Source organism: Armigeres subalbatus, chromosome 3 (assembly GCF_024139115.2).
Source record: "Armigeres subalbatus isolate Guangzhou_Male chromosome 3, GZ_Asu_2, whole genome shotgun sequence".
NCBI classification, from domain to species: Eukaryota; Metazoa; Arthropoda; class Insecta; order Diptera; family Culicidae; genus Armigeres; species Armigeres subalbatus.
Genome location: NC_085141.1, coordinates 60,191,919 through 60,210,139, shown reverse-complemented (window position 1 = coordinate 60,210,139; position 18,221 = coordinate 60,191,919). Strand labels below are relative to the sequence as shown.

Below are 18,221 nucleotides of genomic sequence, written 5' to 3'. Positions count from 1 at the left end.
TCTTTGTAACGGAGAGGTCTAGGGATTTTTAAAACCGTTCTTGGTTTTCCGGTCGACTGACTCCACTTAAGCGCCAAGCAAGGCGACCTAGATCCCTTGCTTGTGAAGCAGCAAGTTAAGTTACCCGGTGAGACTCAGGGCGAGTCCTTCAAAAATAACCCTGAAAACATCAAGAACGGACCGATCAAATCACCCGCAACTTCTTATACTTAATAAGATGAAATTCTGTAAATTAATTAATATCCAATCAATCACTCTTCTCTCTGTTGTAAGACAATTCAGATTCAGTATTCGTTTGAAAATTATATTTCGCCTTCTCCTAGCTTCATACTTGCATGCAAGTTCTGTTTGCCTCTTTTCCAAAGGTAAGACTGGGTTCTCCGCAGCCCCTGACTCAGTCGGCATATAGCAAAAACAACGGCCTGACTGTTTTTTTCTAACTTCGGTTCTATTAACAAGTATGCGTATCTTATACACTAGATCTGACCTTGTTTACGTGGTTTCGGCTCGAGCTCAGGTGCGATGTTCAGCGACGGTGGTAGTGGTGTAAGATGTTGACGACGACGGTGGTTGTGCTGATTGACTCGGTGTTGACGACGTTTGGGTATTCGTGTGGCACTACACGACTATCTTCGGTGACGATGCTGTCAGTGGTGCCGGTCTTGGCTACGACGGTGCTGTCCCACGCTATTCGAGCAGTTGTAGCTTTGCACGGATAGGTGACTTACTCGAGGCCAACAAGATGGAAAGATGACTGGCAATTGGCTTCCAGTGACGATTTCCGGGAGTTGTGAATCTTCTCCCTGGCCCGTAGGTGCTTCGGTAGTTCACTGGCCGGACGACGAGACATACGCCTACAAGCCGCCAAGCTTCGGGATCCACCCCGAGGAGCCGTAGCGTTCGGATCCTCTAGCAACCTACACTCCGGTTCTTGGGACCGGCAGGAACCCCTTCGCGTGAAGGATGTCAGTTCCTTCACGAAAGAAAAGAAAACATAATGGCGTACACGCGTCAATTAACACCTCACTAAACCGTAATCATCACCACAACCCATTTTCTTCTTATAAGCCTTACCTGAGCCTCGAGCAGCCACGTCTCAAACTTGCGGATTTACAAAAATAGTTTCTCTCGCAAACGACTGTAATACAAGTTAAAACTTAGCACCATTCTCATAGCTAATTTACCTTACTTACTTTGGAAATACTTGTTTCCATGCACTTGGGCCTTAATACTTTCTATTTCACAATCTTAATTTTCCGATACTAAAAAGAACATATAGCAGTTACTTTAAGCGCATAATCACCGTTAATTAGCTAATTAACTCACTAGAGTAATGTTGAACGCCTGCCTGCACTTAATTTGAAATACTTCCACTTCAAAGAACTACGTCCTCTTCATTTGCCGTTCAACTCGGAATAGAGCTATTGATTGGATTTGCTATTCTTTACTGTTTTTACAAATCTTAATATAAAAGATTTGATCCAAAATGTCTTGTCATCCCAACCGCCTTTTTATTCAACGGCGAGTGACTTAACCTTAGTAAGATGTTGGGGTCAATATGACCCAAAACGAAACTTCAAAGTAGAATAACTTTTTACCTGATAGTCCGATCGTTCTGAAATTTCTTGACTTTTAATATTTTGTGGAAATGAAGCATCTGACATGAAAAAAGTATTTTAAGGTGCAACAGGAACGACCCCATAAAAAAAGTTACGAATAAGATGTTAGGGTCATATTGACCCAGAAATGTAAATGCTTATAAAACAGTCAAATTATAACCGAATTACAAAGTTTATATACCGTTCGAAAGATAAACTCATCAATTTTGTGGCTATGTAGTGATATGCTGGTTCTGGAGACAATGGCCACCGGGAAACGGCTTCCACGGGGACCTTGTCGGTCATATAAGGGGAGCATAAAAACCGCTCCATATATGCCATTCGATCGCTAATTCTTCATAGATTCTCTTAAAACGGTAATATATGGTCCATGAAAGGGCTTGCGACGAAAGTGGCCACTCCTGGTACATGCAAGGTGCCCCCAGGGAACCCGCAGGAGGGGACATTTCCGTTTTAGCACCAAAATATACCGTGCGGCGGCTCTTTCGTCATGATTTTCCACCAAACAAATGGTTATGCGCTTGAAAACGATAAGTGACCACATTGGCCACTCCTGGTACATTCAAGGTGCCCCCGGGGAATCCGCAGGAGGGGACATTTCCGTTTTAGCACCAAAATATACCGTGCGGCGGCTCTGTCGTCATGATTTTCCACAAAATAGATGATAATGCGCTTGAAATCGATAAAAGACCACATTGGCCACTCCTGGTACATGCAAGGTGCCCCGGGGAACCCGCAGGAGGGGACATTTCCGTTTTAGCACCAAAATATACCGTGCGGCAGCTCTTTCGTCATGATTTTCCACCAAACAGATGGTTATGCGCTTGAAATCGATAAAAGACCACGTTGGCCAATCCTGGTACATGCAAGGTGCCCCCGGGGAACCCGCAGGAGGGGACATTTCCGTTTTAGCACCAAAATATGCCGTGCGGCAGCTCTTTCGTCATGATTTTCCACCAAACAGATGGTTATGCGCTTGAAATCGATAAAAGACCACATTGGCAACTCCTGGTACATGCAAGGTGCCCCCGGGGAACCCGCAGGAGGGGACATTTCCGTTTTAGCACCAAAATATACCGTGCGGCAGCTCTTTCGTCATGATTTTCCACCAAACAGATGGTTATGCGCTTGAAATCGATAAAAGACCACATTGGCCACTCCTGGTACATGCAAGGTGCCCTCGAGAAACACGCAGGAGGGGACATTTCCGTTTTAGCACCAAAATATGCCGTGCGGCAGCTCTTTCGTCATGATTTTCCACCAAACAGATGGTTATGCGCTTGAAATCGATAAAAGACCACATTGGCCAATCCTGGTACATGCAAGGTGCCCCCGGGGAACCCGCAGGAGGGGACATTTCTGTTTTAGCACCAAAATATGCCGTGCGGCAGCTCTTTCGTCATAATTTTTCACCAAACAGATGGTTATGCGCTTGAAATCGATAAATGACCACATTGGCCACTTTAGTGTTAGTGACAATAGACGTATTTAACACCATTTGGACTGGTTGATTCCTGTTGATATGTACATTGAAAAAATAAATCTGGACCAACATTTAAAAAGGGCGTAACAGCCGAAATTTATTCTTTCCAGTTCTTTTTCCACGTGAATAGCTTTGTATGTAGACAAGGAATCGGCAAGAATATATTTTGGCTGTTCCGTCGTTTTTAAATGTGGGTCAATAATACAATTATTTTATCAATCCTAATGCATCGTTTTCTTTGTTCAATCGTGTTATAATCAACAGCATTGTAACAACGCATGTACTCCATATATCGCGAGTAAGCATATGCGGTATTTCGAAAAATTTCGTTTTAGGTGCTTCGAAACGAAATTCCGCGGAATTTGAGCATGGCGAAATCTAATTTCTTGATTTCGTTTCGTTTCGTAAAATTACAAAAAAAAAATCGCTAGAAAAAAATAATTTTCTCACGAAATTAAACGGAATTCCGCGGAATTTCGGAACAAATTTAAACTTAAACCATACTTTATATTATCACAAATTTTGCCTGCGCCGCTGAACTAAATCATAAAACTATTTTCAGAACTTCATTGTTTTATTTCGGCTACTTCTTCTTCTTCAATGGTTCTACATTTCTGAAACTTGGCCTGCTTTTCAACTTAGTATTCTATTAGCACTTCCTCAGTTATTAACTGAATGATTTTCTATGCCCGCCATTGCATGAGTATGTATCTTGTGTGGCAAGTACAATGGATACACTATGCCCAGGGTGTCGAGAATGTTTTCAACCCGAAACCATCGACATATACGTATTTAGTTTTCTTCTGTAAAATGTATTCAGTATTTTGCTAGAAATATCTAACTGAAAACGAAAAGTATCTTTAACTTTTCTAAGCTAAGTTTTTGTAAATGTAATCAGATTTAAATCAGATCAGTATAACTTTGTCAAACATGCAAATCGGTGGCGTGGATTTCAAGGGCCCTTGCGAAGTATTTTTGAGCGCATTTTTTCACCTCCGCTTAGGGCTCACACCATGTTTAAGCACATGGTTCAGCACAAAAGATATTTTAGTTACTAGATAAAGATTGTCGCTTCGGTTCCCTTTGTTCTGCTGTCCGAAACATGTGTGGTACATACCTGTCAAATCGTATGGATTTTCCTTCTTTGTCATTTAGCTCCCCTATCCTCGCCAGCAAAAGATGTTCCGGACAGCGACGACAGCGACAATCTTTATCTAGTAACTAAAATATCTTTTTTCAGCACCGCTTAAGAGTTGAGAAGGCCCTAAACCTAAGGGATTAATTGACTGTGACCAGCATTGTTTTTGGTCATGATTAGCAACTACTATGCGTACAGTTAATCAAGCTAAGCTAAGCTGTTCTTCGTGTGCATTTCTAGATCTTCGCATGAAATTTGCAGAAAAAAAAATCCAGAACGGGTTGGAAGATTATTAAAATTGCTGAAAGTTCTTTCAGTCATGATTGCTTCAGCTCATACTGACCATAGCAGCTGTTTCTTGCACTTAGTTGAAGTTGATTGATGATGGCTTTTGGATTTTGGATATGCTCTTTGTAGCTTTGCGGTTTTTTACTAACATTTTTATTTTTGCGGCTAGCATTTCCATAGCTCGAATTTAATTATTTCGGTGTTCATTCTGTATAACCTTAATTCACAGTACCACGCATTCACATATTCGCAAAATCTTTTTTACTCATCTACTCACAAACTGATTCTCTTGTACATCCACTTAACGGGCTTGGTGGTCATATGGCTACCGCTTCTGCCTCATACGCAGGAGGTCGTGGGTTCGATCCCAGGACCGTTCCACTTCTCCTACTTTGTGTCTTTTCATATATTTCTCATGTTCCAGCAATCGCTAGAACTGGAAATGGGCTTTCATACCGTTTCCATCTTCTATCCCTATACCTACAAATTGATTAGATCTAGCAGGTAACTGTTAAAATTCGAAATGAGCAAAAAAAACCCAGATTAATCCACCTAGCGGTGATGGTGCCTTTCTCGTTTTTTTAAGTGAGTAATTTCTAAGCACTTTTGGCATAAAAAAGTATTTTGGCCATAACTTCTGAGCCCATAGTCCGATCCGGTCAATTTTGGATAGGAAACAATCGGACAGAATTCTGCGTCGAATGCAGCTTGTTGCGAGCAAATCGGCTAAAGGTTAGTGCCTAAAAATGAGTGAGATTTTTTTTGTAAAAAAAAAAGTAATTTGGACATAATTCCAAATCCCATAGTCCGATTCCGCCAATTTCCAATACGAAACAATGGGACAAGATTCCGCGCCGAATGCAACTTGCTACGAGTAAATCCGTTAAAGAGAAGTGCTTGAAAAATGAGTGAGAATTTTGTATGTGTTTCGGCCTAAAATGCCTAAAAAGTGAGTGAGAACTTTTCTTGTAAAAAAAATGTATTTTGGCCATAATTTCGAAGCCCATAGACCGATTGAGCCAATTTTCAATACGAAACAATGGTACAAGATTCCGCGTCAAATCGGTTAGAATAAGTGCCTAAAATTGAGTGACATTTTTTCGCGATTTTTCTATTAAAAAATGTATTTTGGCCATAACATCCGAGCCCATAGTCCGATCCGGCCAATTTTCAACAGGAAACAATGGGATAGGATTCTGCGTCGAATGCAATCGGAATGCGATCGGATAAAGGCTAATTTTCAATAGGAAACAATGGGACAAAATTCTGCGTCGAATGCAATTTGTTGCGTGCAAATCGGTTGAGGATAAGTGCCTAAAAAATGAGTGACATTTTTTTCGCGATTTTTCTATTAAAAAAATGTATTTTGGCCATAACTTTCGAGCCCATAGTCCGATCCGGCCAATTTTCAATAGGAAACAATGGGACAGGATTTTACGTCGAATGCAATCTGTTGCGATAAAATCGGTTAAGGATAAGTGCCTGAAAAATGAGTGACATTTTTTACGCGATTTATACGTATAAATTTGTATTTTGGCCATAACTTCCGATCCCATAGTTCGACCTGGCCAATTTCCAATAGGAAACAATGGGACAGGATTCTACGTCGAATGCAATTTGTTGCGAGCAAATCAGTTGAGGATAAGTGCCTGAAAAATGAGTGTCATTTTTTACGCGACTTTTACGTATAAGTTTGTATTTTGGCCATAACTTCCGATCCCATAGTCCGACCTGGCCAGTTTCAAATAGAAAGCAATGGGATAGGATTCTACGTCGAATGCAATTTGTTGCGAGCAAATCGGTTGAGGATAAGTGCCTGAAAAATGAGTGACATTTTTTACGCGACTTTTACGTATAAACTTGTATTTTGGCCATAACTTCCGATCCCATAGTCTGACCTGGCCAATTTCCAATAGGAAACAATGGGACAGGATTCTACGTCTAATGCAATTTGTTGGAAGCAAATCGGTTGAGGATAAGTGCCTGAAAAATGAGTGACATTTTTTACGTGATTTTTTCGTACGAATTTGTATTTTGGCCATTACTTTCGATCCCATAGTCTGATCTGGCCAATTTCAAATAGGAAACAATGGGACAGGATTCTGCGTCGAATGCAACTTGTTGCGAGCAAATCGGTTAAGGATAAGTGCCCGAAAAATGAGTGACATTTTTTGAGTAGTTTTGCGCACACACACACATACACACACACAGACATCACCTCAATTCGTCGAACTGAGTCGATTGGTATATAACACTATGGGTCTCCGGGCCTTCTATAAAAAGTTTGTTTTTGGAGCGATCATATAGCCTTTACCGTATACTTAGTATACGAGAAAGGCAAAACGGCTCGTTTCGGCATCCAATTAGAATATACACCCCCTTTCATTACTATCCCATTGGCAACCCGTTAACCAAGACAAACCTCTGCCATAAAACCTAACCCCAGATTCCAATAAAATACCGCAGGAACTCGTGGCGAGTGCAGAGGTGTTCTCGGCTTGCAGTGGGCGAGTGACTGCATCATCTATTCCTTCCCATCCCCAATGACCGTGAGGACGTGGCCAGCGCCGTTATCGACCATCCAAAATACTAGAGCTCTCGTGGACTGTGCACATTGAGGTAGGAGAGCAAACCCCATGCTTCCATCCATTGGTTCCCTGTGCAATTGCGATTGTTCTGGTCGATCACGGAGTAGCAACTACGAAATGCACGGTCATCATGCTCATGCTCTACTTACAAACTGATTCTCTTATAAATTCGCTTATTCAACCTCTAACTCTTTCATTTTTTCACTCAATCACATTCTTACTCATTTACTCAGTCACTTGTTCACCTATCCATCCACTATCTCACATACCCACTCTGTCACTAACTCACTCACTTTCTCACCTATTGATTAATTCGTCTCATTTACTCACTCGGAAGGGAGGAAATGTATAGACCGGTCATCGGACCGGATAGTCTGCATACCGTATCGAACGACAACGGCCAACGATGCATTGCATTGCAGCCTCCCGCGGAATGGTAGTCCGAAGCACTTTCTTCCCCCGCAAGAATATCCACAAGGCCACATGGAAATCACCTAACCAAGAAACGGAAAACCAAATCGACCACGTTCTAATCGACGGTAAATTCTTCTCCGACATCACGAACGTACGCACTTACCGCAGTGCGAATATTGAATCCGACCACTACCTCGCTGCAGTATGTCTGCGCTCAAAACTCTCGACGGAGATCAACACGCGTCGGAGTCGTCCGCCGCGGCTAAACATTGGGCGACTACAATACGGTAGACTAGCCCAAGAATACGCGCAGCAGCTGGAAGCGGCACTCCCAACGGAAGAGCAGCTAGGCGCAGCATCTCTTGAAGATGGCTGGAGAGATATTCGATCCGCCATTGGAAGCACCGCAACCGCTGCACTAGGCACGGTGGCTCCGGATCTGAGAAACGACTGGTATGACGGCGAATGTGAGCAGTTAGTTGAGGAGAAGAATGCAGCATGGGCGAGATTGCTGCAACACCGCACGAGGGCGAACGAGGCACGATACAAACGGGCGCGGAACAGACAAAACTCGATTTTCCGGAGGAAAAAGCGCCAACAGGAAGATCGAGACCGTGAAGAGACGGAGGAACTGTACCGCGCTAATAACGCACGAAAGTTCTATGAGAAGTTGAACCGTTCACGTAAGGGCCACGTGCCACAGCCCGATATGTGTAAGGACATATACGGGAAACTTCTTACAAACGAGCGTGAGGTGATCCAAAGGTGGCGGCAGCACTACGAAGAGCACCTGAATGGCGATATGGCAGACAATGGTGGCGGTAAGGTAATGAACCTAGGAGCACGCGTGCAGGACATGCGACTTCCGGCTCCGAATCTTCAGGAAATCCAGGAGGAGATCGGCCGGCTGAAAAACAACAAAGCCCCTGGAGTTGACCAACTACCAGGAGAGCTGTTTAAACACGGTGGTGAGGCACTGACTAGAGCGCTGCACTGGGTGATTACCAAGGTTTGGGAGGATGAGGTTCTGCCGCAAGAGTGGATGGAAGGTGTCGTGTGTCCCATTTACAAAAAGGGCGATAAGCTGGATTGTAGCAACTACCGCGCAATCACATTGCTGAACGCCGCCTACAAGGTACTCTCCCAAATTTTATGCCGGCGACTAACACCAATTCCAAGAGAGTTCGTGGGGCAGTACCAGGCGGGTTTTATGGGTGAACGCTCTATCACAGACCAGGTGTTCGCCATACGTCAGGTATTGCAGAAATGCCGCGAATACAACGTGCCCACACATCATCTATTTATCGACTTCAAAACCGCATATGATACAATCGATCGGCACCAGCTATGGCAGCTAAATGCACTAAAACGGATTTCCGAATAAACTGATACGGTTGATCAAGGCGACGATGGATCGGGTGATGTGCGTAGTTCGAGTTTCAGGGGCATTCTCGAGTCCTTTCGAAACGCGTAGAGGGTTACGGCAAGGTGATGGTCTTTCGTGTCTGCTAGTCAACATCGTTTTGGAGGAAGTAATACGAAGGGCAGGGATTGACACGAGTGGTACGATTTTCACGAAGTCCGTCCAGTTATGGTTTCGCCGACGACGTTGATATCATGGCACGTAACTTTGAGAGGATGGAGGAAGCCTACATCAGACTGAAAAGCGAAGCTAAACGGATTGGACTAGTCATCAACACGTCGAAGACGAAGTACATGATAGGAAGAGGCTCAAAAGAGGTCAATGTAAGCCACCCACCACGAGTTTCTATCGGTGGTGACGAAATCGAGGTGGTTGAAGAATTCGTGTACTTGGGCTCACTGGTGACCGCCGATAACGATACCAGCAGAGAAATTCGGAGGCGCATAGTGGTTGGAAATCGTACGTACTTTGGATTCCGTAAGACGCTCCGATCGAATAGAGTTCGCCGCCGTTCCAAACTGACTATCTACAAAACGCTTATAAGACCGGTAGTTCTCTACGGACACGAGACCTGGACGATGCTCGTGGAGGACCAACGCGCACTGGTAGTTTTTGAAAGGAAAGTGTTGCGTACCATCTATGGTGGGGTGCAGATGGTGGACGTTACGTGGAGGAGGCGAATGAACCACGAGTTGCACCAGCTGTTGGGAGAACCATCCATCGTTCACACCGCGAAAATCGGAAGACTGCGGTGGGCCGGCAACGTAGCCAGAATGTCGGACAGTAATCCGGTGAAAATGGTTCTCGACAACGATCCGACGGGAACAAGAAGGCGAGGTGCACAGCGGGCAAGGTGGATCGATCAGGTGGAGGACGGCAGCCATGGACCGAGCTGAATGGAGAAGACTTTTATGTGCAGCACAGGCCACTCCGGCCTTAGTCTGATAATGAATAAATAAATCAAAAGGATAACAACCCAGCGTGTCCATATAGGTCCTTAGAAGTCATGCGAATGCATCACCAGTCAAATAAGTCCAACGCAGATGTTCTAAATTCTACAAATTTTCCGGGAGTTGAGTTCAATTGGTCTACATGGTCGACTCCCGAGCAGCACACATGTTGTACATAGATCACAGTAGCTTATATGTGACCCGATTTAGTCACAATTAGGTCGCTGTAACCAGTTTCATTAGACTTGTGCTGCTTGGGCTGCGACTAGTATCCAACCGAGAGCAACCCAGAATGTCCATATAAGTCTTTAGAGGTCATGCAAATGCATCACCAATCAAATAAGTCCAACGCAGATGTTCTAGGTTCTTCAAATTGTCCGGAGTTGAGTTCAATTGGTCTACCAGGTCAATTACAACTGGTATCAAAAGGATAGCAACCCAGCGTGTCCATATAGGTCCTTAGAAGTCATGCAAATGCATCACCAGTCAAATAAGTTCAACGCAGATGCTCTAGGTTCTCCAAATTGTCCAGGAGTTGAGTTCAATTGATCTGCCAGGTCAACTAAGCCTGATCCCAAACCGACAGCAACCCAGCGTGTCCATATAAGTCCTAAGAGCCCTTGCGAACGCTTCATCATTCAAATAAGTACAACGCAGATGTTCTAGGTTCTCCAAATTGTCCGGGAGTTGAGTTGAATTGGTCTACCAGGTAAATTACGACTAGTATCAAATCGAGAGCAACCCAGCGTGTCCACATAAGTCCTTAGTGGTCATGCAAATGCTTCACCAATCAAATAAGTCCAACGCAGATGTTAACGATATGATTATTGAAGACATTATCTCCAGAATGTAATGGAATTCCAATGCCAACCCTACTACACGATGCACATTGAAAAAATAAATCTGGACCACATTTGAAAAGGGCGTAACAGTCGAAATTTATTCTTTCCAGTACTTTTTCCAGTCAATAATGCAATAATTTGATCAACCCCAATGCATCTTTGTCTTTGTTCAATCATGTTATATTCAACAGAATTGTCACATCGCATGTACTCCATATATCGCGAACCATACACCATCATAAGATCAAAGAAGCTCAACTACCAATATCGTCATGTGGGCTGTAGCTGTAACCTACATCAAATGGCTATATGTTTGCCCCAACGCAAAACGCAACGATGACCGGCGTATGTAAGTGGACATGTGGACAACCTATCTGTATTGAGTGAGAGCACATTCCCCAATAGTAGCTCTTCGATGATGGCCAGCAAAATATACGAAACGGTCACAGGACGATTCACTGGAACACTGTAGGCGGTTTCGAAATCATCCTTTTGCTCATTTTATGAACAATGCGATGAATTTTCAACAGAATGCCGTTGGTATCATATTCGGCTTAGGTTTTTATTTTTCAAAAGTCCAGTATATGGTTTTAGGAAATTCTTACGATGCGTGACAGAATATCAATTGATGTTCGCTACAGAGTTTTATTTGATTCAGTCATCTAGATCTGTTTTGATTGTTGGGCTGGTTTTAAACTTTTTTGTTTTTTTTTCCAACATGTATGTTTGACAAATAGGCAACTCTGAAAAGGAAAATAAATTAGAAAAAATAATCTCTTTTCCACTTCAGCCTATGCCTCTGTCGCACAACTCAATTATGTAGGGAAGCTGTTCGACACTTAATCTCATAGCTCCTATGTTCATCCCATTAAAAACAAAGCAATGAAAGAGAATTTGATTTGTTTCTTATTTTTGAGATTATTTTTTCATCAGGGCACGCATTTTAGCAAAAACGAAGCGCAGGATTTGCGATGTATTTCTTCATTTTACTATGAGATGAATATATTTTTATTGAGATGAAAACGGAACAGTTTCCCTACTACTTAAATTTCTAAATATGCATATGTGGTCGGCATTTTTGAGCAGGAAATTTGCTTGATGTATCTGGTCAATGTTCCTAATATTGGTATCTGCGAATAGCAGCATCATATACAAATGCATTAATAGTGTTTGGATTGAAAACCTCGCAGTTAACAAATGTCCCGAGTAGCACAATTTAAGCAGATTTGGGTGCTGCAATTCATATATGTGACTGATATACATAGCTGACAATAACTCATGTATGACAAGTGTGCTGCTTGGAGGGCAACTGCTGCGTAAAGAATGCAAAATTAGGACGGCAATGTTCCAATTCCGATGTCACCAAGGATGTTTAAAAATTTTCAACTGGGAGATTCACTGGAACAGTTACATTAACCTTTTTCAGCATTATTTAATTTGCAACACTGCTACGGAAGACGGAAAATCCGAATCAGCTTCATTCGAATTTGAATAAAATATGTCCATCAGTTTACTCTACTGTACACTCTGATCAAAAGCAGGCTGGAGAGAATTATTCCAAACTTATTACTCTCATGGAATTATTGCATGCCTACAATTCTCCAGAACTGCTTCAGCCGATGATGGCACGGCATCGACCATTGGTATGGCACAAACTCAATTTGTCTAAACATAATTTGCGGCACGATTCCACCAGTATAAGTCATTGAAGTTCTCAAAACGTAGCAATGGACGTCATGTCAGATTCTTGCGTAGGGATCTTATACCAAAGGTCTAGCTCGCGGAAGGATATTGCACAATGCACGGTGAACCAAATGGGAGCCAAGTGTAACTACGGCCTGTTTGATTCAAAGAGTTTAAAATACTCTTTTAAAATATTTAGATAAAAGATTGAAACATTTCAAAATTTGATTGATTTAGAGGTCAAACAATTTAATTTAATTACTAAGAATTGAAATATTGAAACTTAAACATGATTATTTCTTATACTATCGTAATCTGAGAAGTGACGTAAGCGCCAATTTACAACATACATGTTTGTCATTTTTCTGTTGGAAAATGGCGTATACGCCACTTTTTCAGATTACGGCAGTATATAAAACGAGTATTTCTTAACATTCATTTCTACCAGTGAATTATTGGTAGAAGGGTCTTCCATAAAACTAAAGTGAGGTCTTGGAAAAAAAAATGCTGAAGAAGCTGCCAATTCAGATCGCCGTGTAGCGGTGAAAGCCCACGGTACCAAGCGCACAAGAGAGCGAGAAATGTTTGAATTTTGATGCAATGCATATTCCGCATCGAATTCTTCAGATCCAGACGGCAACCGTCAGCATGCTCTCTCACGCAGAAGTAACTAAGTAGGGTGGCTTGGAGCAAAGTTATCTACTTTGTTAACAAAATAGTCAAATTGAAAAAAAAAATCGAATTGTAAATAGTCTGGACAGCTATATTTTGGATCGTAAAATCCATCAAACTGTACTGCCACGTGACGATGACGACGCCCTCAAAGTGATTAAATAATGAATGACGAATTGTATGGCAATTTAAGTCCAAATTTATAAAAGTTATTAACTTGAATTTTCATTCATGTTGGTCGATTTCAGTTCTACAGATCCACACTCCCCTAACTGTGTGCCTGTTCATTTGGTAAGACGGAAGGAGTCTCCCATTCGGCTGTGACTGTGACATTCGGTGGGTGTGTTATGTAAGCCTCGTCGGGCATCACGTGTTTCTAATGTCGGTCTGCCAGTCCAGGCAGAACTGGAAAATGAACCGGAATGGACTGGAAGTCAGGGTAGTTTATAGGATGGGAGTATGGTGCACCAGACCTTCACTCGTTGGAGAAATGAAGAGAGATGGAGAAGTCCAATCTAAAACAAACAGGGACAGCCGTTTAATTATACACTCCTTATGTTGCGGTAGTAGAATATGTAATGAAAAACTTTGAGTGCGCGATAATTAATCTTTGATTTTATTAAATTTAAACTGTAACCAAGCCTTTGCATACTAAGAAGTAAAATGAGAAAAAGGTTATTGCTGTCGGGTTTTAGATGTCTTGCCTATAATAAAACTTAAATATTCAGTGTCTGTTTGACCAATTTTAGGAAAATTTTGTTAAACATATGACATTTTTGTGATATTTTTTTTTCCTCACGACTGCTGTCCATCGTTTATTATTCAAATGTCACTGTGCATTGCGGTAACGAAATTAACTGTCGCAGTCACACACATATCCGCCTGCACTAATCTTATAGCAAAAGGAGTCCCATGGTAGTAATTTTTCAACCCGCTGAATAATCAGTTATTTACGTTCGCTCTTGCGTAATCAGCCGTCGAAAGTATTCCGAGGAAGTAGCATCCAATGATTGGCTGCCTTTCTTGCTGGAAACATCGCGGCGTGTGTAGCAGAACAAAATTATTTAGGAAATCACAAATTGATGAATCTACTTTTACTCTGGTTTCAAATCGAACTTTTGCTTCATATTTCACAGATAAAGCATTGTCCGGATGAAATAATACTTTGTTGAATATACGAACATAAGTTGTAGGATGTATTTTCTGCTATTTGAAGCTACAACGAGGTTTGATCCACGCAAACATTTGTATTTTACTAAAAAAAAGATACGCGCTGTATCACCAATTGTTTTTTGTTGGTTCTACATTAAGCACACCGTGTCCGAAAAATATTCCTGCAGCATGGGCAACTATGCCCACACACCACCATCCTGCGGGGATGCAACCACATCAAACCAGAAATGAACGGTCTGATACCTTTCTTCTTTTCCTGCGACTGCAACTGCACTGCTGTTACCGTCTCGGCATCGAATTCCACGACCGTGTGTTATACCGATGGCCTTTCGGTATCCAGAGCTTCAGAGGAGGAAAAAAATACGTAGCACTGCACATTGGCGACGTTTAGCATTGGCCTTATCGAGAACTTTCACTTTTCTCGGTTCGCAAAATAAAATATGCATCCGCGCGTCGTTGGAGAGGAGCACTGGATGGAACAACGGCACCAGTGCGATGCTGTTGCAGTCGAGAGGCAAGGTTTTCGTAGAGGTATTTTTTGCCGACCGAATCGTGGTGGGAGGCACACGGAAGGTGTATTGCATTCCCTTGGATGCGGTCACGATGATGCAACAGGTAACTGGATGTTGGATGAAACTTTTTTTTCCCACTATCTTTGGTTCTCACGAAGCCTCAGAGAGGAGCAACTTTTCGTCGACGATTTTATTTCGGAGGGAAAACCAACCGGACTGCAACCTGAATAAGTTGGTAACGTTTGGTTGTTGAATTTGAGGTTATTCGGTAAGATAGGAGATCAAGGGAGGTCTTCTCGTTTGAAATTCGTTTATTGTTGCTTGATTTCTATGGCGATGTGATGTTTTACTGCGATGTGAGTGAACAGCGATTTTATGATAACGATGATAGTCTAGCGCATTAAAAAAACCCGGTCTATTTTTGTATTGAAAAGTCATTTTGATTAAGTTAAAATTCCGGCTTGGTTCCTCGATATCGACTTAGTTTCTAAATAACTTGGAATAACTTTACTGGCCGTAACCATTGTAGTTGTAATTTAGTAATTGGCCTGTGTTAATAAAGTTCCTAATTAAACTAATTGAATAGAATCAATTTAAAATAAAAGCACAATGTTAACCCGATTTTGTCACTCAACAATTATGTCCATCCACGATTTTATCACGTTTTCGACCTAATTTTCTCACCACCGGAAAAAAATTTAAATTTTATACGTTATTTTTATTTTCGTAAACCACAAACAACAATGATTTTCATGAAATAACTTTAACCGCCTGTGGTTTTTATTAAACATTTCTGAGTGCCTGTCAAGTATTTTATAAGTCTTTTCGACAAAAAATAACTGTTCAAGTGGTTCATATTCGCGAAATGAATTATAAAATTGAAAATATTTTTTTTTTCAATTATTACGCATTCCTTATTTTATCATCCCAAAATTCACCAAGGAGGGTTGATAAAATCGGATTATTACTGTAGTTATTAAATTTGGTTGGTTTGGCGCATGTTGCTGCAAAATACCGATCTGTATCACTATTCTCTACAAGCATCACAGGATAAGAAATGAGTAATTATGTGAAGGATTGGATTTACCTTGTTGAGTGATTTCTTGAAATGTAATATTAATATCAGAGATATGATTATCTGTTGGGGTTCGAACAATATAGTACTTATTTTATGGTTCCAATGTACTGAAAAATCGGTAGAGAGAGTGTTCCTCAAACCGACCCCCCGGTCTACCTCATAGATGGCGTTGTCGGCGAATGAGTTTTTCGGAGTTTCTGAGCCATATTGTGTTTTGACTACGCCATATTGTATTGGAATTGATTTTTTGGCTGCAGGATATATCGGTAAAATATTTTTAACATGTATTGTTCGGATGAACTAAATAAGTTCCACTAACTTCTTGTAGCAGCTGGTCTTTGCAGCAGCTCAAAAACTGAAATGAGTTTTTTTTTATTATTTCATGCGCATACATTATTTGCTATATAATACCCACTCTTATAGTGCCCTTCTTCCTTACAATTGCAAATCCGTTTCGACTTCTTCCTTTTCTTCTACTGCACTTTCCTAGCAATTTAAAACTTAAATAATTACAATTTTCTTTTCTTTTTCAGGTTTACTTACAAGCTGATCACCGTACAAACTAGCGTAAACTAACGGTTCGGGAAGTATAATGCTACTGGGAAGTGTTCTGTAAGCTATATAATTTTGTTTGTATTTCAGTAACTAATTACATATTTTTCTTTACTTACAGGCAAATCTTCGGAATTTCTACGTTTCTCAACGATTTCTCCGGCTATCTCTCCTTAAAACACTGGTTTTAGCAAGAATTTATAATAAGCTATTTACACTGCATTCATTCAATTCAACTTTCTGGTTTGTTTTTGTTTGTTCCTTTCCCATATTCGCCTATCGCGCGAAGCGCTGTTTGCGTATTGCGCAAATTATATTGGCAGAGGGTTCGGCTATTTTACCGACTGCGGACCTAGCACTGTTCAGCGGTGTGAACATTCCCCAGCCCGTAACATCCGGTAGCTTCACCTGAGATTCCGGATTTACCGTCTAGAACCTCTAACACCGCCAAATTCGCCACTGCTCGCCTATGCACCTTTCCATCTGAAGTTTTTACATCCGCTTGACGTATACGTCCATCTGACCCCTCGATTATCTTTTCCACTCTTCCTCGCACCCAGTTCTTCCTGTTTCTTCCGTCGACTACGAACACCAAATCACCAGCTTCTAAAGATTTTCGCTCTTCGAACCACTTTGGACGATGGTTCAAGGTAGGCAAGTACTCTTTCAGCCAACGCTCCCACATCGTATTTGCCAGATACTGCGACCGTTTGTACGTATTTCGTAGCACTTCTGCAAAGTCTACGGAACCATCTACTTGCATGTCTGCATTCGTCACCGACCCACGGAGAAAGTGGTTCGGCGTAATAGCTTCTTCTTCCGCTGAATCTTGAGGAATGTATGTTAATGGACGTGTGTTAATCATGTCTTCAGCTTCAGCCAGCGTTGTCGCGAGAATTTCATCCGTCAACTTCTGCCCATCGTCCAACGCACGCATTGCCTCCTTTACGGACCGCACCATCCGCTCCCAAACACCGCCCATGTGAGGTGTTGCGGGAGGATTGAAATGCCACGCTGTTACTGCTGTTGTCATTTTTTTCAGCACACTCCTTGTTGATGTTCTTGATCGTTTTCACCATCACTGCATCGGCTCCGCGGAAGCATGTCGTGTTATCCGAAAATGTTTGTTCCGGAGCTCCTCGCTTGCAAGAAAGACGTCGAAGAGCCATCAAACAGGATTGTGTAGATAGACTGTGCATCACTTCCAAGTGTACCGCTCTCACCGCCATACACGTGAAGACGGCAATCCATCGTTTCTCCTTCCTACGGCCCACTGTGACCTCCACTGGCCCCAAGTAATCGACACCCACCGCGCTGAATGGACGCAAGTGAGCTGTAATTCGTTGCACCGGCAACGGTGCCATCATCGGAACCTGAGGCACGCAGCGATACACTCTACACCACACGCATTCTTTCGTTGCTTTCAAGATCGCCGCTCTAGCATTCGTTATTAAAGGTATGCGATAAGACACTTTTTCCTAACGATACGAAACGAAACGAAATTTAAAATGTCTGTGTTGATTCGAAACGAAACGAAACGAAATATATATTTACTTTCGAGACTTCGAAACGATACGAAATCAGCATCCATTTAATTCGAAATTTTTCGGAACGAAACGAAATTTAATTTTTTTTTCCGCGGAATTTTTAATGAATTGATTTTACATTAAGTACACAATTCTGATTTCATTTTCTCAAAGTCCAATATAAGCTTTCCGACCAACAGAATTATAGTAACAGAAGAAGCAGTCTGTAATAAATCGTCGTGTTTACCATTGGCGATTAGGCAATACCCCAGCATTTGTT

The 18,221-nt window shown here is 41.9% G+C and overlaps 1 long non-coding RNA gene across 1 annotated transcript; it reads right to left on the bottom strand.

The window, feature by feature from the left end:
• Positions 1-512: 512 nt before the first annotated feature.
• LOC134227421 (uncharacterized) lies at positions 513-1,352 on the bottom strand. The gene is made up of 3 exons (XR_009983671.1): positions 1,194-1,352; positions 1,075-1,138; positions 513-973 (listed from the first exon to the last, which is right to left on the bottom strand). It is a non-coding gene; the product is annotated as an uncharacterized LOC134227421 (long non-coding RNA).
• Positions 1,353-18,221: the final 16,869 nt, after the last annotated feature.